A 26,301-nucleotide genomic window follows, 5' to 3' on the forward strand; every position below is an offset into this window, starting at 1 on the left:
TGTGCTGTGCTATCCAGTCGAGTGTTCTGCCCTGGGTGTGAGTTGGGCTCAGGATGGTGTTCTTGTAGCCTAGAGCATTGAGGGCAGAGTCAAGGGATTTGGCTGCTACGCCCTTGCTATCCTGGAGCCCTAGGTTGACATCCCCAAGGAGAATGGCTTTATACTGTTTTTTGAGGTTGTCAGAGAGGAGGTGGATGAGAGAGGCTTGAAAGTCTCCTGTTGGGCCTGGAGGGAGGTAGACAGTGTGTACAGTAATAGTGTAGTGGGGAGAGAGGGTTATTTTGACTTGGAGGTAGTCGCTGTTGTTGTTGGTCAGGGATTTCTCTACCTTTCTGATAGAGAGGCAGTCTTTGGCAATAATTGCGACACCTCCACCTTTGGAGAGGCGATCTTGTCTAGTAATGGAATAGCCAGGGGGTAGGGCGAGGGAGAGCGCGGGGCCGGAGGCCTCATGTAGCCATGTTTCTGAGATCATGAGTAGATCTAAGTCCTGGGAGGTTAGGAGGTCGTGGATGTCTAGAGCGTGGGCATTGATGGACCTAGCGTTAATCATGGCGCATTTCAGGTGGGGTTCAGTAGTGGCTGGGGGGGTTCATGATGAAAGAGGGTGAGGTGGAGGGGGGGGTTGCGCTCTGGGTGTTAGGGGAGATACACAACACAGATTTGACACTGGGGGGCTCATTGTCAGAGGTAGTGGACACATGTGGCATAGCATTTGGCACAATAGCATTCAAAATGGTGGTAGAAGAATTGCATACCGCAGATTTTACACTGGGGGGCTCATTTGCAGAGGTAGTGGACACATGTGGCATAGCATTTGGCACAATAGCATTCAAAATGGTGGTAGAAGAATTGCATACTGCAGATTTTACACTGGGGGGCTCATTTTCAGAGGTAGTGGACACATGTGGCATAGAATTTGGCACAATAGCATTCAAAATGGTGGTAGAAGAATTGCATACCGCAGATTTTACACTGGGGGGCTCATTTTCAGAGGTAGTGGACACATGTGGCATAATAGCATTCAAAATGGTGGTAGAAGAATTGCATACCGCAGATTTTACACTCGGGGGCTCATTTGCAGAGATGGTGGACACACTTGTAGTCACATTCGTTATGGGGGCAGTACAGTAATACGAAGAGTTAAGTACTTTGTTGGTCGCTGTGTTGGTAGTGCATGTAGTGGATGCAGGCTTTGAGGTTTTGCGGGGGAGCCTGGCCTTATCAGCGAGTATAGAGGGTTGTACAGTGCGTGAGCATAGCCGTGTATTACGGGTGCTCGTGGGGATGGGCTGTGAGTTGTCGGTTTGCAATGTACGTGCGCGCAACCTGATGCGCCTTGAGGTACAGCATTGGATTGAGAGAAGCTTGCAGGGGTGGTGCTTCTTACCGTCTAGGCACGGCATCGGAATTGGGCACACGGCAGACGAGCAGCGAAGAGCACAGGATGCCTTTTCTTCTGGCCTTCTCTCGTCGGCTTCGCCTCTCGGCCCTCTCCCCCTCCATTTAAAGCAGGAGGGGAGGGGCGGGCAGGTGGGCCGACGTAACAAATCAGGACCTTGGGCTGCGGCGGTGAACTTCATGGCTCCAGCTGATCCTGTTGTTGTAGCTGGAGTCATGGAGATGCAGGCATCCATCGTAGATGGGACTGAGACGGCTGAACACGTGGCCGTGGGCAGGCTGGAGCAGCAGCCTGCTCCGAAAGTAAAGCAAACAGCTGGTGGGGGCGGAGAAGTGCTCGCAGCGGAGCTGCAAAGAGCACAGGAGGCCTTTTCTCCTGGCCTTCTCTCGTCGGCTTCGCCTCTCTGCCCTCTCCCCCTCCATTTAAAGCAGGAGAGGAGGGGCGGGCGGGCCGACGTAACAAATCAGGACCTTGGGCTGCAGCGGTGAACTTCGTGGCTCCAGCTGATCCTGTTGTTGTAGCTGGAGTCATGGAGATGCAGGCATCCATCTTAGATGGGACTGAGACGGCTGAACATGCGGCCGTGGGCGGGCTGGAGCAGCAGCCCGCTCCGAAAGTAAAGCAAACAGCTGATCTGGATTCCAGCTGGTGGGGGCGGAGAAGTGCTCGCAGCGGAGCTGCAAAGAGCACAGGAGGCCTTTTCTCCTGGCCTTCTCTCGTCGGCTTCGCCTCTCGGCCCTCTTCCCCCTCCATTTAAAGCGGGCGGGGCGACGTAACAAATCAGGACCTTGGGCTGCGGCGGTGAACTTCGTGGCTCCAGCTGATCCTGTTGTTGTAGCTGGAGTCATGGAGATGCAGGCATCCATCTTAGATGGGACTGAGACGGCTGAACACGTGGCCGTGGGCGGGCTGGAGCAGCAGCCTGCTCCGAAAGTAAAGTAAACAGCTGATCTGGATTCCAGCTGGTGGGGGCGGAGAAGTGCTCGCAGCGGAGCTGCAAAGAGCACAGGAGGCCTTTTCTCCTGACCTTCTCTCGTCGGCTTCGCCTCTCGGCCCTCTCCCCCTCCATTTAAAGCAGGAGGGGAGGGGCGGGCCGACGTAACAAATCAGGACCTTGGGCTGCGGCGGTGAACTTCGTGGCTCCAGCTGATCCTGTTGTTGTAGCTGGAGTCATGGAGATGCAGGAATCCATCTTAGATGGGACTGAGACGGCTGAACACGCGGCCGTGGGCGGGCTGGAGCAGCAGCCTGCTCCGAAAGTAAAGTAAACAGCTGATCTGGATTCCAGCTGGTGGGGGCGGAGAAGTGCTCGCAGCGGAGCTGCAAAGAGCACAGGAGGCCTTTTCTCCTGGCCTTCTCTCGTCGGCTTCGCCTCTCGGCCCTCTCCCCCTCCATTTAAAGCAGGAGGGGAGGGGCGGGCCGACGTAACAAATCAGGACCTTGGGCTGCGGCGGTGAACTTCGTGGCTCCAGCTGATCCTGTTGTTGTAGCTGGAGTCATGGAGATGCAGGCATCCATCTTGTATGGTGCACGTTGGGGATTTGTTGTCCCAGGAGTTTCCACAGCTCGATCTTGTTTATTGTGGTGTTGGTTGACCTTACAGCGAAGGTTCGGGAGTGTGGTTGTCAGGTGGGATTTTATGGAGATGATGGTGTGATTTGTGTTAGGGCTAGGGTGGATGGAGTGATTCAAGGAAGGTTGCAGGGAAGATTTGGAATTAATGGAAGCGTGGTGTCATAATTGGGGGTTTTACCGTTTCCTCCTCCTAAAACGACGTGTATGCTGTTTAGCAAGCAACGTAGTGGTGTCAGTTTGGAAGTTTTTGGGTCTGGGTGTCAGAATTTCGGTATGTTGGTGTGCATTTGGATGAGCGCTTGTCTTGGAAGTTACAAGTGGAGAAGATGGCAAAGTATAAAAGGCGCCTTAATTTGTTGAAGGCAGTGTTGTCAGGAGTGGGGTGGAGAACAGAGAAGTATGAAGCGTTTGTATGTGGGGTTGGTCAGGAGTGTGCTGGAGTTTGGGTTTCAGTGGTTATAGCCCTCAGCTGGGTGTTTTGGATGGTGTACAAGCAAGGGTGATGAGGATTGTGACTGGGACAGTTTGCACCCTCCCTCCCCAAGTAGGTTGTGCAAGTGTTGACAGGGATGTTGCCATTGGATTGAGATGTAAATCCCTCAGTGTGGCATCCTGTGAAGCAGTGCCTGGTGGTTAATTGGCTGCATGCCTGTAAGAGTGGGAGAGGAAAGAAGGTACTTTTGGGTTCCATGCAGACATGTTGGTGAAGCAATTGGGGATGGAGGAGTTGTGTATGATGGAAGGTGGAGAGTGGTGGTGTCTTTTTGGATGCTGCATGATCCGATTTATCTGTTTGGATTTGGCAAAGGTGATGGTCAAGATGAGTGGTGAATGGGGGTGATTAAGAGTCTGGCGGTGCAGGTTGTGGGGGAGGTGTGGTGCCCAGGTGTATACGGATGGTTCAGGGATCCGGAGAGGAACAGGGTTGGTATGGCCTGCTTGTATCTGGCAGAAGAGGAGTGTTGGGTGGCAAGGTTGTCAGATGACATGTCCGTCTGCACGGCAGAGTTGATGGCTATTAATATGTGCACCAACTGCATTGCATTGTTTTCTGCCTCCATTTTAAAACCGAATTTGGGTGTTTTTAACATTATCTGTGTACCATCTGCATTGCATTGTTTGCTGTCTCCATTTTTAAAATTGATTTTAGGTGTGAATAGTTTTTACATTTCTCTGTTCCGCTAATCCAAGGGGTCACTCACTTTCCTCTGCGGTCTCCCTCCTTTGGAATAGCCTCACCCTGCACCTTTAGTAGGATCTTCTTAAATTCCAGAAGCTCCTTAAGACTTTCCTCTTTTCCTCCTCCGTCCCTCGTTCTCCCCTCTGCTAATCCCACAAGTACTGAATCGGTGTCCTTGGCCCTTATGCAGCCTCAGGGCCTTGACCTCCCACACCAATTCTTCCCAGCTCCTGTCTAGCCACAGCGCTTTTCATCTGCACACCCTCCACTATGGAGGCTTGCACGTACACCTCCCGCAGCCAAGGCCGAGCAGCAGGCAACATTCCTAGAACTTAGTCTATGGCTCACCCACGAGCTTGGACTCCCCAGCACTTACCCCCTCTTCCCTCTCCTTTTTTTGCATTTGCACGTTCTGAATACTCACAAGGCATAGTAGGTTTGTCCCTCCCTCTTCCCCCACTTCTCTTAAATATGGTGTTGTAATGTATTTCCCACTCTTGCTCCCTCCCTGCCCTGTGGGTGCTTTGATACAGTATTTTCTTATTGTATAAGCGCCTAACAAGCAAACAAATGAATATGGCAGGTAGTGCTTCTGGTTATGGGGAAGCAGTTGGCTGGAGTGGTGGTGTTTGTAGATTCGATGAGTGCGTTGTTAGCTATCAAGGAGTGGAATGATGACAGGGGGGATATCATTATGCTCGTTAGACAGCAGTTGGAGCAGTGTGTTGTGTGTGGGTGGTACCATGGTGGAGTTGGTTTGGGCTCCCAGACATTGTCGGGTTTTGGGCAACAAATTGGTGGACAGGACTGCCTATGGGGCCACGCAGAGGGGGGAGGGTGGATGAAGAAGTCCCCTTGGGTATGGTTGAGGTACAGGTGGTGGTGTGTGGCCGGATTAAGCATATGTGGCAAGATCGGTGGGATATGAATTCGAAGGGGTGGTAGTTGTGTGCAGGGAGGTGTGAGTTTAGGCGTTAGGGGGATGTAGAGTTGGCACGACTGGAGGAAACTATCTTGAATCGCCTTAGGGTGGGACATGCAGTGTTGGCAGGCTGGAAGTGTATGATGGGTAGAGTTGCCTAGGTGGCGTGTGAGGCTTGCGGTTGCCCGGAGATGGTGACTCACTATATGTTGGATTGCGTGTTCAGATGTTTTGAGTTCAGATTAATGGAATTGGGGTGGTTGTATGGGGGTTAACTGATTTTGTTACGATGGAATGAGGGTTGGAGGATAAGCAGAGTAGATTCCTTCTTCAGTTTGTGCGGGAGACTGGGAAGTGGGAGGAGATTTATTAGCAATGGTTGGATGATTGGGGCATATTATCTAGTCGGATGGAAATCGCTGGAGCCATCCCAACGTTTCTGGAGCCACCCCAACAAGAGGAGGAGGACTCCATGCTGTGCACGGGCGGGTATTAGAATTGTTTCGAAACGCCAGGTATATTTACATGCCGTTGGGTTTGTTTTTCCTATTTTGATTTTGGTTGCAGCAATAGCGGGTATTTGTGTCTTTTTGGCTGGTAAGTAGTATCTCCCCACCCTCCTCCCCCCCCCCCCGCACCACAAACAGAAGTGATTTATGGCCGTGCAGCACATGCAGAGGTAATTTCAGGGCAGATGTTTTTTGCAAATTCATCTGCCAGCAAGTCTGATTCATTGTTTGCGTAAGAGTACATGCATGTTTTCAACCTCCAAATGCAGTGGCCTTTTTGCTGTATTCACAGGCTTTCTACAAAACTGTACAGTGTACACACCTTCTTTCTTCACCCTTATCTGTGCTACACGGCTTTCACTGTTTAAACAGCAGTTAACTCACCCAGTTGAAAATGTAGCCCCATTTCGATCCTATTTATACCACAGCCCTGCATGCTTGCTTCTTTTTCTGCAGTATCATATCTATTGCTCGCGCAACACAGATGACAGTTTGTCACCTCAGCAAGGCGGACTTGTGTGTTTGGGTCTTTTTGATTTGAAATAAACTTGCACCCTTCAAGCAGGAGTCTCATGGCATGTATTGCACTGATAGAGGCATATCAATTTAAAAGACTACCATTTGGTTTGGCACCTGCATCCTCTGTGTTTCAGAAAATAATGGATGATCTATTAAGGGGCATACCTGGTGTTCGATGCTTTCAAGATGACATCTTAGTGGCGGCAAGGGATGAAAATGAGCCTGCTTGCAGGGTAAAGGAGGTTTTAAGAAGATTGGAAATAGCAGTGTTGACTGTCGAGGGAGAAGTGTCATTTTTAGGCCTCAGATTGACAAGTAAAGGATTAGAGACACGCCCTGAGACGGTGGATGCTATCCTAGATATCAAATCCCTGTCTAACTGGGATGAATTAAGATCATCTTTGGGCATGGTTGAATTTTCGGCACAATTTGTCGAATTTCTCTGCCAAATATGTAGTTCTCAGACCTTTTGAAGGGGAGAGCAGAGTACTAGTGGTGTGCGAGGGAAGAGGTTTTCAGGAAAATATAAAAGGAATTGGCGAATGCTCCCACACTTCTCATGTTCCTCGTGATGAGAATATATTACTGTGGACGAGTGTTAGAGGCGTGGGGGCAGTTTTATCACAATATAAAAAAGGTATAGAGGTTCCGGTGGCATTTGCATCACTTTCCTTGTCTCTATCAGAGTCAAAGTATTCTACCATAGAGCGCGAGCGTTTGGCATGATATTGGGCATCAATTTATTTCAAGACCTATATATGGGGGATCCTTTACATTATAAGAAGTGATCACAAACCTATAGCACACTTATTTACCACCAGGGGATCGGGTTTGGCTACTCCCAGAATTACCAGGTGGTTGTCAGCCTTACAGAGTTGCAATTTTGTTGTGAAGCTGAAATCCTGTTGCTGACTGTTTTTCCAGATCCCCAAGTGTATGTGATGAGTGGATTACTCAGATTGGGAATACAGTACATGCAGCAATAGTCGAAAGATGTTTGGTTGGCAGGAATTGAGGAGGATACAGACTTAAAGGATGCGATCATTCAAACAGAAAAGTGGTGGCGGTGGGGTAAAGAGATTTCTCCATTTTTGTGTGGGATCTGACAAGAGGGTAAAAGGTCAGTACCTTCTATCTTCTGTAGGGAGCTCATAAAGCGTGCACATAAGGGACATCTGGGAAAAGCTTAACTAAATGCAGACTAAGATCCATAATTGCGGTGGCCACCTATGGATAGCATGATGGAGGAGGTGGTCAGGTTTTGTGCTGCATGCAATGCTAGCGATAAGTCTTTGAAGACCCAGAAAAGTGAGATTGGCAGTGTTGAGATTCCCGAGAGGACATGGGGGGGAAAAGTGGCAATGGACTTCATGGGTCCCATGAGCATACTAGGTCCTGATCACAGATTTGCCATCGTCGAGGGTGGTTATGCTTCAAGGTGGTTCGAGGTAGTTTCTAACGTCCATATCTACTAAGCCGGTTATTGATTTCATGGAAAGATTGCTCACTGTAGAGGGATATCCCAAAGTAATAATTTTAGACAATGGGGTTCAGTTAATATCAGTAGAAATGTGCGACTATATGCAAGCCCATTTCATAGAGAGTCATCGTACAGCTCAGTACAACCCAAAGGCCAATGGTTTAGTGGAACGCGTGAATGCAATGATCAATGAGACATTACAATGGCTACGATTGGAGGAATGCTATACAAGAGATGGTAAAAGCAATTAGGGACGCACAACATGTGCTCACAGGGGTAACGCCATTTAAAAAAATGAGGGGTAGAAAAATGTGCTCATTGTGTCCCCAATGGTTAGAAGTTGACAAGAGGGACGATGATGGCGTGAAGCCCGATATGATATGGCATTTATAACGTGCCTATAAGCAAGGGTTTCAAGGCACGACAAAGTAAGGGAGGGGGGAAACGGAGGTAAGACGGAGACAATGCTCTTACTAGACCAAGTGACATTGAGATCGCGCAAGTGCAGGGGAAGGGGAAAAGTGCAGGGGGCAGTGCAGTACATGGGACCAACAGTAAAAAATAAAAAAAAGTAGAATAACTAAAAGCATGAGGTAATAAGTGCAGCCAGCTGGTGGCAAGGGCAAGTGCAAACATCAGGTGTCAAGTGCTTGGCGGGGACTGTAGGGATACAGAATACAGTCCCCAAGTGTCGGGTGTTCCCAGGGAGGCAGTGCAGGGATGCAACTGGCAGGGGAGGGTCCTGGGCCCGAGATCAGAGAGTAGCCAGGTGACCAGTGCAGTTTCAGTTTCAGCCAGGAGTTCAGAAGGGGAGAGGAGGAGAGAAAGCAGAAGCGAAGAGGAAGGTTTTGAGGTGCTTCCGGAACCGTAGATGGTTCTCCTCAGGTTTCAGGGAGGCTGAGGCCCCAGCTGAAGAGAGTGATCTACCACCAACTCATTGCTTGGAGAAGCAACTGACCCTAAGGGAGTTGGAGGCGGATGAGCGAAGAGCTCGAGAAGGAAGATATTTAGGAAGAGAGAGTTGAAGCTATTGAGGCCCCAGGCCCTAGAAGGCCTTGTGGACAATGCAGAGGGTTTTGAATGTAATCCTCGCAGCAACTGGGAGCCAGTGCAGAGATTTCAGTCCTGGAGAGATACGATCCCTGGGATTGAGGCCAAGGACAAGTCTTGCAGTCCCGTTTTGGATGAGTTGCAGAGAGCGGAGAGTAGAATCATGCAGATTTAGAAAGAGGCTGTCGCAGTAGTCCGACCTAGAGAGAAACGGAGCTCTGGAGACAGTGAGCTTCTGGGGGAAGGAGAGGAAAGAAAGAATACCTCTGAGGAGGTGCAGCTGATAGTGTGACTTCTTAGAGATGTCAGATGTAAGTAGAGTGTGGAGTCAAAGATGAGCCAGAGGTTTTTAGCCTCGCAGGTGGGAGCATGAAGAGGGCCAAGTGAGGCAGGCCATACAGTGACAGGAAAGGAGGGGAATCTCGGTCTTACTGGCATTGATGCAGAGATTGTTGGCGGCACACCACTTCTGGATAGCAGGCAGACAGTCGGAGATGAGAGAAGAAGTGGCAGAAGGGAGCCTGAAAATGAGTCCAGTGTCATCTGCATAGCACTGAAAGTTGGGGCAGAGAGCGGCGATGCGGTGGGCAAGGAGTGCCAGGTATTAGTTGAACAGCCAGGGAGAGAGGTTAGACCCCTGGGGAACACCACAGATAGAGATAGAGGAAGGACCCAAGTTGGAGCTGGGAGGGTTGATCGGAGAGGAACGAGGTCAGCCAAGCCAAGGCCTGATCGGTGATACCCAGGTTATTACCGAGACGGTTGAGCAGGATGACATGGTTGACTGTGTCAAAGGCAGAAGAGAGATCAAGTATGATGAGAACACAGGGAGTGTTGGAATCTAGGTTGGAGAGCAGGTCTTCATGGATGTTCAGGAGAGTAGTTGCTGCGCTTCTGGCAGTTCTGAAGCCAGACTGGTGGTCATGGAGACCACCAACAGATTCACTGTGAAGATTACGCTGGGAGACGGCCAGCTTTTCCAGGAGTTTGCCCAGGAAAGGAGTGATGGATTTTGGTAAATTTGTAGCCCGTTGGGGCAAAGCCAGTACGAGTTGTTGATATAATGCGCATAAAAATACTTTTTGTGTACTTAAATGATGTTCACGTTATTTTGAACCTGTAAAAGTAGGAAAGAAACATGTTCTGACCAGCGATGGTGGACGCTGGATTATGGACCCTGTATCCATTCCGCAACCGCATGTGTTTACTGGCAATAATTAACATAAGGAGCACGAATGATCATGAAGGGGTAGAGTGGTATGATGGCCACTACCTGGTACAACAAAATTGTACACAAACATCATGGAGGCAGAAAGTGTTGGCTTGCAGGAGGTGGTCTTGGAGGGTGCTGTTGGTGGAGGGAGTGATGAAAGTGGGGTGGAAAGGTGTTCAAACTCATCATTTGGAAGGTCAAGGAAACTACCTGTAAAATTCAATGTTTGTTTGTTTATTTGATATAGCGCGGAACCAAACCCGCAAGGGTAGCTGGGCGCAGAGCAGTACAAGGTTACTTGAAGACTTAGTTACAGGAAGCATACAGTTTATGCAGTTCACAATTAAAGCAGAGGTAGGTATACAAAGAGCAGAAAAAAAGGAAAAAAAATAAAATAAAAAATAAAATACAGATCAGTCTAATTGACCAGATGTCATTCATCTGGTTACAGGTGTCGTTTGTCATGCAGATGTCATTACGGTTGTCTAGTATCTATGAGGTGGGAGGTCATACTAAGTGTCATTGGTGCGAATCCAAGTGAGGACTTTTCGCCTGAAGCCGAGGTAGGGTTGGTCCATTCTAAGATCCAGAGGGAGTTTGTTCCATGTTTGCGCGGCTATGACGGGGAAACTAGAGCCGCCAGCTGTACACTTTTTGTATCTAGGCATCACTAAGGTGAATGCGTTGGTCAATCTGGTAGGACGGTTTGAGGTTCTCTTGTGGATTCTGTTTGCCAGGTAGGGAGGGGCTATGTTGTTAAGACATTTGGATGTAAGGGAAAGTATTTTGAGGGCGATCCTGTCTTTGATTTTTAGCCAGTGGATATTTTTCCTAAAGGCGGAGATGTGAGCTCTGTTAGGAATATTTAAAGCTACTCTGATAGCGTTGTTTTGGAGAGTTTGTAGTTTGTCTAGGATATACTTGTTGGAACCTGCATAGAGGGCATTGCAATAATCTAGCTTAAATATGATGAGGGCATTGGCTAATGTAATGCAGCTAGTTTCAGTTAGAAATGGTCTGCATGCTCGGATCGATTTGCAAGTATATGCAGTGGAAGATGCTAGAGAGTTCGTTTGTTTTTTGAAGGTAAGCGCTGAGTCAAGATAAACCCCAAGGGTCTTGACGGCAGGCATCACTTTAATGACGTTATTGTCAATGTTGAATGAGGCATAGTTGGGGTCAAGTTTTTTGATGGTCAATGCTGAGCCAAGGATCAGTAGCTCAGTCTTGTCGTCGTTCAGGCAGAGGCCGTGTGATGCCATCCAAGCCTGAATGAGGAGATATATCTTATTTACTAAGGCCGTGTCTTCCAATGATTATTAAATGTCATAGTACTTGCCTGAAGTACATTTTTGGCATCATCATGCATGTCCTTCTAGGGAAGGATGATGGAGGGGCGGAAGGGTCTTTACTCAGTACATTTATATTCTAGAAGATGATCAGAGATGTCAGTGTAAACCATCCATCATGTTTTTTTTTATATTTAAAAAAAAGGTTTTCCAGTTAAAGCATTTCATGTAATGTAAGGTGTTATGTATGCTAAGTATAAGAGGAAGCATATGTCATATCTATTGCATTGCGCGTGAAATGGCACCCCGCCTTCTAATTTGGAATGCTGTTGCGCGCAACGCAGGTGACGGTTTATTTGTTTCCGTCGCCTCAGCGAGTCCAACTTGTGTGTTGGGGTATTTTGGTTTGAAATAAACTTCTGTTTATTCACCTCAGTCTATGTGAACTCTATTATTCACTACATTGTGTTATGTAATGTGCGTTTCTTGTCGCCCGAAATTTCTCTGTATTTTATCGTGAATATGATGAACCTGAGTCCGCCAAAGCTTTAATGGCACATCCCGTTACCACAATCTCCACTTCAGAGGGATTGTATTCTTTCCATCGTCAACCTCCCCCACTACATGAACAACCTTGCCAGACCAATCCTGTTTTTCCTCATTTATGCATCTAACACCCATCTCCCCTACCGATGTGCCTGTGTTCACCTTGCAGAATCGGGCAAAATTGCCCATAATCCCACATTTTGTACTTTTTCCTCTCCTTGCAGGGCACTGTGGGATTAAGAGCATGTTTTAAAAACCCAAACCTTGGGCAGTGACTTTGTGTGTGCCCTGATCAGCATTGGTACTGCTCCTACTCTGTTTATTACATCTTTTCACTGCATGCACCTTAGGTTCATCATTGGAAATCTCCCCCTTATCACTCTTCTCATTCACCACCTGGATTTTGTCCTTCCCATTTTTGGCACTCACCTCCATGAAACATTTGCTCGTTAGCTCCATTCCCTTAGCAATAGCTAATGCATCTTGTAAAGGAGTTTTTTTTTTGTACCTTCCATAATCTCTTCTGTATTTTTGGGTTAGAGATATGCATCATAAATTGGTCCCTGATGTATTCATCCTCTGTACTAGTGAATTCACATGATGCTAACAAATCTCTAAGATTAGCAACAAATGAGTCCACGGTCTTCCCCCAACCCTTGCTTCCTTGAAAAGAATGTGTACCTTTCTAATACTGTCTTCCATACTGAGCTTCCAGCTTCCTCAGCTTTGCCATACAACCCATCCCCATCACCCTGCCGGCCTGCGCCCCAAAACAAAACATCAGAGTAGAGAACTTCCATTCATCAGAATCTTTCGAAGCCCGATGCTACAAAGTAAAATTTGAGTCTTTCCAATCCTCCCATGGAATGTTTGGTTCTCCGGGCGTTTCCAGACATTTTTGGAGGAGGGTCCAGGTTCTGCATATTTGCAGGATAAACAAAATGGCAAATAGTGATTAAAAGACACCTGAGAAAACCTCCCTTCCGCGAATCCCTGGGGTGCAGTGCAGTGCAAAGATCCCACTATGGCCCTTGGTGATGTGGGTGCAGGAGTGACCTCCCACTGCCCCCCACACAGATGCAGAACCAAGGCTCAAGTTACTAAAGAGAGTGCGATTTTATCCTCTGACCATCAGATGTCTCCACTGCTCACAATACCGCCTATATCGCCTCCCCACACATTGTAACATTAGCCGAATGGTTGGATGAATCCGCCCCCTCAAATCCTGCGATATAGGATATCTGTGACCAGCAGACTGCTGCGACACATATCCAGCATGGAAGACCATTCTGCTGCAGTGCTGATGAACATAGCGACAACACCGACCAACACTCAGACCGGTGCCACTGCAGATATTCTGGTAAATTACTTGCACTTAGAATAATAAAGCAGATAGTTTCCACATTGGCTGTGCCCACGGGCCACGACGTCCGACCCACCTCCCACTCCAACTATCCTGACAGACCCCAGGCTGCTCCCACCTCCCGAACCCAAGCCCAGATAGGGAGGGATAAAACCTTGGGCATGGGCCGCCCTGCCCAATCCACTCCCCGCTGCTGTCCCGAACGGACACATTTAAGGTGTAGAGGATCACAATGAGGCCTCTCAGCACGCCGCGACTGTCGGTGAGCAGCCCTCCACCGTTTTACGCCTTCAGGATCTTGTTCTAAGCGGTGCTGGGGTCTCCCTACACACCTCCTTCGTCACCACTGAATGTAGTGAATAACTGAGTTCATATAGATTGAGGTGAATAAACAGAAGTTTATTCCAAAGCAAAAGACCCCAACACAAGTCTGTCTCGCTGAGCTGACAGAAGTGGAATAAACCGCCCTCTGCATTGCGCGCGTGACAGCATTCCAAATTAAAACTCTGGGTTATTTTTCTGCACTGCTGCACAGGCCCATGCCGGCTTGGAATGGATGCCTGGGGGTTGGGGGGGCTGCTGAGCCCTCCTGCACCGGGGGTGATATATACACCACCACAGGAGCGGGGGATGAGTGTGGTGGCAAGCAGGGGCTCTGGATGAAGAGAAGCAGCCGTAACAGCAGGGTGTGGGAGCGAAACGTCATGAAGTTCCCTTGCCATGAACTTTACCGCTCAGTGCTGCTAGGCAGTGCATTGAACTATACCGGCCAGAGTCTCTACCACAAGATGTGTTTGTCTATCCGCCCCCGCATTTCTTCCGCTGTCTGTCTGGAACAGAGTTCCTTCATTTCCTTGTGTTGTTTCCCTGACTAGATGCCTGCATGTTCATGTATACTATGCTAGTATACAGTGAAAATGCAGACTCCTACCAGGAAATACACGCAGCTTGAACACATGCTTTCCTGCACTTGGATCGCAAATCCAGGCTGCGTAGTTGCTTCCTGCTGCCGCGGCCAGCATCTTCCCGCCCTGTAAGTGATGCCGCTTAGAGCGTTTCAGGCCTTTCCCGCTCCCCTCTCCTGTGGACGAACTAAGGCTGCTGTGTGGGGAGAGGAGTTGAGCAGGGGTGCCAGATCACTGCAATGCCGGTCCTGTTGTGCCCCCATCTTGGGGGAGGGGGGCAAAAAGGAGGGGCAGCGAGCGTGGACTGAAGCACGCATTGTCGTGTTGTATGATATCTGGCTCCCCACTGGCAGATTGCTGGGCTCCAGCAATGTGCCGTGGGGGAGCCGGATATCGTACAACAACGGTTCCCCTGCTTTGGCTGCCCCTCTGCCTTGTTACCCCTCTAGTCCATGGGCCAGCTCTTGCCAGGTCTGAGATTGATTCAGCATCCGGTGTCTGGTGGATCTCGGGACCCGGCCTGCCTCAGCCCTGATCAGGCTTTACCAAGCCAGGCGACTTAATCTTCGCTGTGCTCCTTTCCCTAGCTGTCACTCACTCATTTCCTGGCTCTATTTGCTCATCCCGTTTTATTTCTTCTGTCCTGAAAGGGACACCACAGGAATCAATTAGCCCTAAACATCACTAGGGGGCGCAGGGGCATCACTGTTGAAATCAGGCATTCTACATGCTAGACACATTATTGGATGTACGTTAATATAACGAAAACCAAAATCTCGAACTACAAAATCACGAACACAATGGGTTTGCATTTTGTAATTCAAGATTTTCTTTTGTTGTCCCCCGCAAAACATGTTGCGTATGCAGGGGACATCCCTGCTACCCTAATTAGGTATTTTGGCATACAAGATGTTAGTAGTCCCACAATTCGAGACTTTGGCTGATGCAGGATTTTAAATACAGTATTTTTGTTGAATACCCACATTCTTGTTGTCCAAAAGTGAATTTTACACGTTCATAGGGGAAAAAAGTAATTTCCAAACTCAAACGGTGCTGAAACTTGCATTCACTAGTTTTCTTGGAAATATTTAGTTTTTGTTGGAGCGCCACACCAATGTCATTTGTGTGCCCCTTGCTTTGTGTTTTTATCACAAGTTATGTTTATAAAGATGTTAGAAGTTTGTCAAACTGGTTAATCACACATTCTTCCATTGTACTGACAGCAGTTATTAGGAAATTAAACTGTGGGTTAATGGGTACCAACGTTTGAATTTTCACTTCAGGGGCAAAAATACCCCGACCTCAGCCCAGAATATAAGCAAGTGACCAGCCCAACCCGTGCCCTGACGAAACACATTTTATAGCCCTTCCTTTTTCATAAGCAATTGCAAAAGCATCTCGGTAACAGTCGTCTGAGCCACCCTGGTAGCCATCTGCTATAGAGTGAGTCTATGCATCCGTTGATGTACTGAAAATCGCTGCATTAACAGCAGTGCTATGGGTGCACCACTGCCATAGAAGTGATTTAAAGTGAAATTCATGTATATCTGCCAGCTGTGGGTGCCAGGGCTTCGGCACCACATGCTGCAGACAAGCCAGGGGGCCTCGTGTCTGGCACGGCAGCCACAGCAGTGTTTGTTGCATCTCCAGCACTGTCACCGAACTACAGTAATATCTAAATGGCTATTACTCTATGTATCTGAAAGTTAGCTCGGTAGGTTAAGCACCACTGTGTCAGATTCTACGTAAGATATGTAGATGAATGATTGGAATGCCAGTGGGCTGGACTTCTGAACTATTCTAGGCAGGGAATAGAAAGGGTAAAATGTAACAAGCTGATGCTCTGTTTCTCTCGCTCTCTCTATTATTTTTTTGTCTCTGTGACAGTATGAGTCACGTTTTCAGGTATGCGCACTCTGTCAGCTGGGGTGGACTGGCCTATAGGGAACTTTGGAGATTTTCTGGTGGCACTCGGCACCATAGCTCCCTTTTGTGTGCAGGGGAGGATGTGTGCTGACTGGCAGTGTGTAGTGTGCAAATATTGGTAAGGTCAATCTGGTAGATCTATAATAAAAAAAACTTTCAATTGCAGGACCACAGATTGGCTCACCAATCTATTTAGAACAGCAAAGTCTCCAGCAGCAGTGGCACCATCAAAAATCCTGGCGTCTGTAGTAGTAGGACTTGCCGAAGTTAAAGATGCATTTTTTAAAAACTGTATTTTGCTGTGGGTAAAGGTGGGGCAATTTTAAAGGTATAGTTAGGAGTTACAAACAGTGATTTTAAACCTATTTTTGAGGCTATTCCTTTTGTCATGTCCAGTTTGGGGCGGTACTGAAAGTTCACGTCTCATGTGGGAGCTGCATTTACAGTGCACTGTGTGTAGTCTCCTGGTTCCTCAGCATTCGGTTCTGCTTACAAGCTGATGCCTCACACCCATGAGCTGGTTTTAGCTCCTGCTGATCTAATCTTCATTTTGAAGTCTCGGGTAGACCCATGTTTCCTTGACTGTTAGTTTTCATTAGCAGCATCACTCCAATCATCAGTGTATCAACCTAACCACGTGTGTCCAAGCAAAAAAATCCAGAAAAGCATTTGGCCCAGTCACGCAGGCAGGTAAGGATTTATCTTCCCTATGTACCATTGGTTGAGTAGAAGTGCTGAAGGGTTATATCTGCCCTGTGCAATGTGCATCTAGGTGTGGTTCTTCGCTACCAATCTGTGGCCTAGTCCGGGACCACACTTAAAGTAATTCGAGCTAGGACTTCATGATCTGAACAGGGAGTCTTGTATGAATGTGGGGTGTGGCTTAGTTTTAGTAAAATTTCATTTTATTTTTTAAACCAGTATTTCTGACCCATTTTTGCAAGAGGCCTCACTCCCAGCTCCCCAAGCTTTTACATGGTTTGTTTTAAATCTTTGCATGTGGTGTTTGGCGTTGTTTTTGTGGGAGGCATTTTTAATTTTTGAAAACTTGAAATGTTTTTAAAAACTAACACGGCATACACTAAAGTGGGGTTTTGCAATGTTTTCACAGATTCAGGCTCCTTTTTTTAAATGGATCGTTTTCCTAGTGAACAAAGATGGTAGGAATCTCAAACGAAAAGCAGAAGGAGAGGTGGAAAGAGACAAAAGAAATGCAAAAACCCAGTAATATGACTCTTGTATGGACTTTGAGTTCACACAGATCGCAGTTACGGGAGAAGTTAAGCCGAGCATGTACTTTGTGGGGAATCGCCCAAAAAGCCTGAATGGGAGATTTGGCTGAATTTTGGTTGGCCGAAAGGTTCGACCAAATCCCCCATTAGGTGCTAACGGCTCTATATTGTGAGCAGGGGTATCCCCAACACCCCCCCACCACACCTCCTCTGCACCCTACCTGCAGCAGATCCGCAAAAGCAAAACAAAAAAAGGAAAGGAACCTGCGGCGCCGGTTCCTGAAAGTGAAAGGGAACACTGAAGTGTTCCGCTGCAATGTAAGCAGGGGGGTGGAGGCGGGGGCAAAGTCAAATGTTCAGGGGAGCGAAAACCGACAGTCATTTCGGAAAAATAATCTTCAGTCTTTTCTCCCTCGAACATTTCTGTCACAGGCTTCCAACCCCAATCCCTATGTGGTGCTACATGAGGAAATGACAGCCTGAAGCCAACAAAATTAATGCATCACTTGGAAACAAAACATGCTGATTTAGCAACAAAAAAAGACCAGGGATTGCTTTGTATGGCAGCTGCACGGCATACCAAAGCAAAAATACACTGGTTAAAAAAGTGGCCTCAGTACCTGCAAATGCCTTGAAAGCTTCTTACCACTATCTGGGCAAAAACAAAAAGCCTTTTACAGATGCTGAAAAATTGATTCTTCCAACAATTCTCGCTTTCAACTGGGTAATGCTTGGTGACGGTGCAGCAGTGAAATGTATAAGTATGTTCGACGCCACAAATGGCCACTGCATCGCTGACCTGTCTTCTGATATCCTACAGAATTGATATCACACTTGAAACAGTCTGTTTGCCCTACAGTTGGATGAGGCCACTCACATTTCAAAAGAAACTCATTTGATTGCTTATGTGTGAGGTACTGCCATGGAAAAGAAATATTTGAGGATTTCTTATTTTGTAAACCAATTCAGGGCAAAGCAACTGCATCTGAACTCTTTGATGTTAACAACTTCTGAGGTCCCACTGCCTCAAGTGGGAGGCCTGTGTTGGTATTTTCACGGAAGGTGCACCTTCAATGTGTGGTGCTAGAGCTGGGTTAAAAGCAAAAGTGTTGGCAGTAGCTCCACATATTGTGTGGACACACTGCATGATACACCGGGAAGCTTTGGCTGTGTGCAATATGAGGAATGAAGTCTGAGGTGTTGACTTCTGGTGTAAAGATTGTACATTTTATTAAGATGCACCACACAAGATCCCATTTGTTTGCCAAATTATGTGCAGAAATGGGAGCTGAACATGATGCTTTGTTTCACATGGCCAGGTGGCTCTCCAGGGGAAAGGTTTTAAATCGCATTCATGAACTCCGGAACAAAGTGAGACGCTTTCTCCTGGGCTTAGACCAGACGAAAGCAGAGCCTCTGTGTGATTCACGCTGGCTTGTGCTGTTAGCTTACTTTGGTGACATCTTTGAAAAGCGAACATTTTCTAAACCTCTCCATACAAGGCACAGAAACCACATCATTGGCTATGAACGCAAAAATATTAGCATTCAAGGAGAAGCTGGATCTTTGGAGGAGGTGGGTTGTTGTCGGCATCAACTATGCGTTTCCATTATTAGCACATGCTTTTGAGGAGATGGAATATGTTCTTTCATGTGTTGCTGAACTAATAGGAAACCATTTAAATGCTTTCAGAAACAGTCTCTAAGTACTTTCCAGAGGGCAATTGTAATGATATGACATGGCATTTATAATGCGCCTATACACAAGTGTTTCAAGGCGTGATGAGGCAAGGGAAGGGGAACAGAGGGAAGACAGAGACAACGATCTTACTAGGCTAGGTGACATTGAGATCGCACAAGTGCAGGGGAAGGGGGAAAAGTGCGGGGGGGGCAGTGCAGTATATAGGGGGGTGTGGGAGGGGCAGTGCAGTACATAGGATAACCAGTACAATTAAAAAAAGACAATAAGAATGAATAAAGAGTGCGGCCAGCTTGTGGCAAGTGTCAATGACTGGGTGGTTAAGCCTTTCCTAGCAGACATAGGGGCCCACCTCCGAGTACACCTAGAGGAGGAACTAATGGACCTTCAAAGTGACCGCCTACTGGAGAGCCAATTCAAAAGATTGTCTTTGGGTGGATTTTGTCAAAATGTGTCTGCAGAGTTTCCAACTTTATCCAAATGTGCAGTCAATGTACCTTTGCCATTCAGCAACTCGTACCTTTGCGAGATTGGTTTCTCAGCACTTGCAGCCCTAAAGACTAAATATCGGTCAAAGCTGGAGGTGGAAGAAAACCTGCGGTTGACCATAGCAAAAAGTGAACCCAATATTGACAGGCTAGCTTCTGAAAGACAGGCCCACCCACCCTTCACACTAGTTCTCCAATATGCCACGGCCCAACATGCAAGTGACAGCATTGAGAGTAATCTCAAAGTTGTTGTACTTGAGAAACAAATTGTTACATCAGTTGGATTTCAAACGTTACTGTAGGACAGCAATATTGGCTGTTTTCCGTTTGTGGGTAATAAATATCCAACACTACTTTTAGTCAAGTCCCCTGTGTTGTAGAAAACAATTCTGAATGCTGTGTTCACAAATATTTGTCCTCTATCTAATTTGAGTTATTGCAAGCAATGACTTTGAAATAATTTAATGTTTGGCACCCTGACCTCCGTTTGGGGGCACCATTCTATGCCAGTGTGCGATAACCGTTTGCCTCCGGATAATATGGAGTCCATGTGTAAAAGGGGGGGGGGCCCCAAGCCTGGTCAATTTTTCTTAGAGGGCGTTAAGGGTCAAAAGGTTTGAAGACAACTGCTGTAGAGTGACCATCTTGTTTTTAAAAAGGCAAAAAAACAAATTGCTATCTTGCTCTCACCATTATGTTAACATATATTTTGATTGTAAGTTTAGAATTGCACTTAGATTCTCTTGTCTCTAGGGGACGGTGTATGTACATACGTATGTGTGGGCTTGAACGGCAGAAGCTTAATGTACTAAACAAACCTTCTTTGCAAAATCCCTGGTTGTGTTTTACTTTTTAAAGTGGTCCAATATCCACATGTTTGCAGTGCCCTTGAGTGCTATGTGTACAGTATGGTGCATATACAACTTGTACACATGACCGCACCTTTAGTGGGTACAAGCAAATCATTCGAGTGCTTTACTGTGAAGGAAAGAGTCACACTGGCCCGGTCATACTCAAGATCTGACTGTCGTCTGCTTAAGAAGATTCCAGTGTCACATAACCACTGTGAGAATGTGTCTCTCTTATATAAAGGGCATGTTGGTGCTATGCTTGTAATTTTCAATAAGTTGGCTGACAGCTGCATGCCGATGCACAGCTGCCCATTGGCATAGATTTCCCTTGTGTGAGGATTGATGTGTGGCATGTGGGAAGCGTGTGACTTTTGCAGCATTTTTTATATTGCTTAATTCTGAAGCAGGGTGCCAAAGGGCACAGTTTAGTTTGGCTGGTATGAAAGCTGGTCAAGTTTTGAAGTGTGTGGCAGACGTTGTGGTACCTTGTGCATGCACACACCGCCAGGTTTAGTCTGAGACTGGGGATATTGGAAATGCCCTGATGAATGCGCTCTTCGAAACCTGCCGTCCTGCTTCTGGTGGCACATGGGGCTTTTGGTTGAAGGAACAATCACAATGAATTTGCTTTTAGTTTACAAAAGCTCCAAATTAGAATTGCTGTTGTGTTTCTGTTCTCAGAGAATGGTTGCAGATATTGGCCACCCGAGCTCTCATTTAAGGGAGAAAAAAAGGCTTCTCTAACCAACAGTGGACAGATGCCCCCCATCTATTTAGTTCACTTACATTGCTTTCACTTATGTTTTTGAACACCACCCACTAAAAAAAGTAAAAACTCAGAATACCACTCTCAAAGTGGCATCCATTAATTGTCCAGCAGCTGAAAGATTTGCATTAAAGGTGAGCCTGGACCCCTGGCCCTCCCTTTTCCACCTCATTCAAGCTGGGGAAGATTGTTTACAGTATATGTATCAGTTTAAGATTTGTATAATGTGGCCAGGTACTCTGTTAAACTTTCAAGGTCAAAGCAACCCTAAAGTTCTGTAAAGCTGCCCTCCATAAAAAGCCAACGGTCTGGCATTCAAAGGCTGTCATTTTGTATTGTATTGCTTCTGGATATAATGTTTTCACTGCTGGAAGTTACAATGCTATACCCGTGAAGTAGAGCTCTTGTATTGCTTTTATGCAATTTATTGTAAAGAACTTGGAGAGCTTGGTTACCCCAGTTGATTTTCCATTGCCTTTTCACTTCAGAGTAGGGCAAAGATATGCCCGTCTTTGGACGCGGGAAACTGCGTCCTAATTCCCTCCATGACTCAAGCTGTCCTCAATCTTTGTTTAGTTTATGTTCAATACTTTGGGTAAACTGCTACCTGATTTAATAAATGCAAATGTAAGTTTCAGGGACTCTGGCAGATTCCTGCATGTTCTAGTTATACTTGTGTCCCATTCTCTGTATAGGTTGATGAGGTTCCTGGAGGGATTTTATTGCCCTTCAATGCTGTTTGTTTTTTCCAACCATTACACCTCAGCAGTTAATTGAAGATTGTTTGCCTGTAAACTTAATAACGTATTTATTGAATGCTTGCCTGGGCAAGTTGTGATTACGGTCATTAATTTGAAACAATCTTTTTTGATCATTGTTTATGATGCTCTAGAGTGAATGCTTTTTATGATGGTTGGGAGCCATTTTGGGAAAAAAGGTTTGTCTCTAATGATGGGACCAGTTCATTCTCGTTCGATGTTGTGGAACTTGGAGCTATTTTCTTGCTTTTACGGATTTTCACCAGCCTTGTGTAACAGCAGACTGGCGTGGTAGTGGACAGTTTCTGACCTGTGTGTGAAAGGAGTGCAGCTAATTGCTTTGCTTTTTTAATGTGGGAGATCACGTTATTCCCTTAAGGCAGTAATCTTCAGACCTTTTTATGCTGAACTGCCCCTTGAGTAAAAATATAGTTGGCGAGTCCCCCCAACCCCAACAAGCCACAAATGCTTATTCTCTATTAAATGCATAATCCTGTTTTAAAGAGCTTTGGGCCCCAGTTTGAAGACCACTGCCTTAAGGCCTCTAGCCATTCAGCGGCCCATTTTTCATGGGTGGGACAATTCCTTCCCTTCCCCTTTCTGGTTACACACAATGACTGTTCTACTGATCAGTAAGATCGCTTTTAAACCGTTGCAGAGTAGGGGATAAATGCTCCTACTGGCTGCCCCTCTCTGGCTTTAACACCGTTTCTGCTAAAATGCCCACACAATGTTCCACATGAATAGGTCCATACCTTCATTAGATGGGTGCACCCGACCCTATAAGTAATAGTTTGGCTTATCTACGTTTATCAGGCCGTGGCACATGTGTGAGAAACCATGCCTCTGCAAAATGTTCCCATGGCATGTTGCAGCATTTTAGGTACAAGAGCTCTGCAGTCAAGAATATATTGCCTCTAATTTTATTAGCGAGCAGATGGAAATAGTTGAAGCCATAATGGGTGAATGTCTTGGAGGAAGTTACCAAGCACCAAGAGACTCTTCGCTCACGAATGGGGACACTTCAGGCAGAAACATCCATAGCAAGCCCACTATAAATTAATGGTTTTGGGTACAGACAAGTTTCACAAATACTTTGAGCATACAAAATTGACTTTCTTTTTTTAGGCAATAATTCAAATCATGGCGCTCTTAATGTGTTTTTATTTGACTGACAATTCTCTGTGTATTTGAAAGGTTGGGCAATTTGAGCCATTGGAAATTCCTGGTGAAGTTAATTGTAGATGGCTGAAAGAGGGTCTTGACGAAAGTAGAAGAGAAATTCGTGAAGAAAAGGATTTCAAAGCGGTAGTGCTTTTCCAATCAGCAGGTAAGCAATGTATGTATGTATGTATGTATTTATTTATGTATATGTATTTTTTTTTTGGTCCGATGTTGGGGAGGAGGATATATCTGATGTCCCTATACGCAGGCATTCCCTTTTTTCACACATACATTTGAGTGCTAACCCATGCCTACCACTCTCATCATCTCTATATCCTCTAGAGTAACTCTCTAAAGGATAGATGGCATGCAGGATTTCTCTTATGTTACTAGGCTTTTGTAGAGCGCCTTTTACCATTTGTATGATCTCAAAGCACTATGGGTTGAACGCGCTGGGGGACCGTAGTCCAGGTCAGAGTATGTGTAGCGAGACAGAGTTGTGGGCAGCTGCATGGGGAGGTAGGTAAAGCGCCAAGAATAAATAAGTAAAACAGGGGGTCGGATGGTATCGCGCTGAAGGGGAGTCACTTCACCCCTTTGTACAGATCAACCAAAAAATTCTGTTTTGCTAGTCATGTTCTGATATTTTAATTTGCCTTTTTTATACCTGCAGCCAAGAAACAGTGTATTAAGGCACAGAAGAAATTTGAAGAAATAATTTAAACCTGTTGTGATGTAGAGGGACTAATTCCGGCCTTAAAAAGAGGAGCAAAAGCAGCTACTGGTGGAATCTGGCACTCGGAAGCACTGGCAATCTTAGTGTTGCGTGAACTACAAGAAGATGCAGTGAAAAAAACAAAAGAAAACAAAGATAATTATATTGTAAAAGTTGATGGGTGGAAACTGACTATTCCTAAATTTAGTAATGGCTGTTCACTTGGGTTTTCCAGCGTTTGTGACCTGAAGCCTTTTGGCAGGGATGCCTAGTGGTCTTCATTTCTCCTAGATTCCTTCCTCAGAACCTGCCGCTGTTACTTCACCTGGACAATTGAAAGACGCCGCCATAAACCGGCTGATGTCTCAGTGTAATGTTGCAGTTCCCAAAGATGTAGCGGCACATCAACTATAAAATATTGGACTATCAAGTAACAGTTAATTGTCTGCTATAAAAGGTTTTGTCGGGCAGATGGAATTTGACAAGTTCAACTCTATCACCACGTCTTGTCAACAGTGTGTCCTTGGTACAGTATGACTGTCATGCCTGTTTAGACCATGAATTGACACCTACACGTTCCCCACACACTGAAATGAGGGAGTTTACAGGTTGGTTCGTGACATTGTGGGGTGGATTTGTACACTAAATCGATGCACTTGCTTAACAACATTTGGGTGCTCTAGCATAGAAGGCACAGATGGAAAGTGACAGCTGCAAATTCCCTTGAGGTTTTCCAGTACACTATCCAAAAGTGTAACTAATCTCACCCTATAGTAATACCACCTGTCTTACTCAGAAAGGATACATCCTGGGGTAATCAAAACCCTTTCCCTTAATCTCTTGGAAGTATCATGAAGTAACTCCTCCCGAAGTTGTCTTTAATAATCATTTACAATTCCAAATCCATCCTAAAGCTTGTCATGCAACCAACCTGTAGTAATCCCCCACCCACCCCGAAGTGGTCATGGGGGGTCATCCTGGAGTAATACAAGATTATCACTGGAAGTAATCAGAACTCATCCTGTAGTAGATTCTGTGATAACTCTAGAGTCATCTCATTTAAATATTTTGGCATATACACATATTTCTGGATGATCACACTGAACTAACCATGGATGTTTACGGAGTCACCTGGTGACTCCAGAATGATTCCAGTAATATCTTCCTTTTTTACTTAGGTTTGTCCCTCGGGCGACCATCATGTTACTAAATCAATGATTTGATTGCTGGGGTCACCACAAGTTCCTCCTTTTCCTGCAGACCTCAGATCCCCAGTTTTCCCCGTTCATGTCTATGTATCCAAATGGTCTAGGAGCCAAGCCAACCACCTGGACCTTCTGGCTCCCCTAATGATTTGATCTTGTATCCCCTTCATTTCCACCCTGCTCTAGGGGCTCCTGATCCCCAACATTCTCCTATATCTTAATGGTGTGATCCAATCCCGCCCCTCTATCAATTGTGTGGTTTGAGGGCCCCCCATCAATGTCTGGTTCTCCACCAAACATCTGATCCCCATGGCTCCCTATTTAATTAAAATAGTATAAGCCTAATAATCCCCAAGCATCCATCATTGCCCTTTTCAGACCCAAAAGACTTCTACCATCCTCAGCCCAGTCCGAACTAGGCTCCACGGGTCTCCACGTTAAATCTCTGTGCCCCTTCCCAATGTGCTCCTTTGTTATTCTTGCCTCCTTCAGTCCTAAGGCCGTGCTTCATGATCAAGTCTAAATGAAGTTTGGCATCCAACAGTTATTGACAACTCTGAAAGAGCGCAACGAGAGACGGTAGCCTCACCTGCTACTGGTGAAAAGGATTATCACGCCGCTCCCTCGGCCAGGCTCGGTTTGTGTTCTTGTGCGATAGCAGTTAACCCACGAAGATCTACTGAACGCAGGGTTTCCGAGACTGACAACAGGATGGTCTAATAATTAAGCGTCACAATGGAAGCCATGTTGGGATCAGGCACGCCATTTTCCTGCTTGAACTTTCATTCTGTCAGCAGATGCATTGCCTGATCCAAACATGTCCCCTGATGTTACGTTATCCAGAGTGCAGCTGACTAACAACTGTTGGTTGGTGAGCACAACGCTTTCACACATTTCCAGCCTCTTTTCCACCAGGTAAACACATGCACACAGCTGCTAGCAGCAATTTGTATTTAAGATTTTGTGTTCAAATAATTTAATTTTTAACATTATCAATAGTGTAAGGCATGGTTTCAAACAGTAGAACAGACACAAGTGATCACAGTTCAAGGGAGTTTATTGAACTTCAACTGGGTTTGAAAAACGCCTATCTAATCCTGAATCTAAAGATGGGAGCAAGCTACGACCATCAAATCATAACTCAGTCCTAGTGGCGTCTGGTCAAAATAAAAAGGCCTATACTACCGGCCACCAGGGGGCGCACGGATGGGTTTGCTTTCCGTGTAGGCTCCGCGCAAGGGTCCTGAAAAGTGGATTGAGCCCCCACCACAAGACCCCCCCCCAGCCGAAATAATCACATGATCGGGTGTCAGAGGTGTCCGTGGCACACTGGGAGAAAATTTGGCTTCAAACGGAGATACTTCCCTCGGCATATTCCGGCGCATGAAGTCAAAGAGGGCCTGCGAGCTCCCGCCAAACTTCTGAGCGACTACGCAGCTGTGATACGTGCCGCTTCCAGGGCCTGCCCGGCGACGTGTGCCTCTTCCAGGGCCCCTTGAAGGTACTGTGTAAAGACGCGCTTAGCCCTATAAAGCCCACTAGAAG

General features: G+C 46.5%; 1 long non-coding RNA gene across 1 annotated transcript; it reads left to right on the forward strand.

Moving 5' to 3' along the window:
* Nucleotides 1-659: 659 nt before the first annotated feature.
* LOC138514337 (uncharacterized) lies at nucleotides 660-23,992 on the forward strand. The gene is made up of 3 exons (XR_011281913.1): nucleotides 660-5,594; nucleotides 22,870-23,002; nucleotides 23,510-23,992. It is a non-coding gene; the product is annotated as an uncharacterized lncRNA (long non-coding RNA).
* Nucleotides 23,993-26,301: the final 2,309 nt, after the last annotated feature.

This window comes from Ambystoma mexicanum, chromosome 12, assembly GCF_040938575.1.
Source record: "Ambystoma mexicanum isolate Mex_15411 chromosome 12, UKY_AmexF1_1, whole genome shotgun sequence".
Classification (NCBI taxonomy): Eukaryota; Metazoa; Chordata; class Amphibia; order Caudata; family Ambystomatidae; genus Ambystoma; species Ambystoma mexicanum.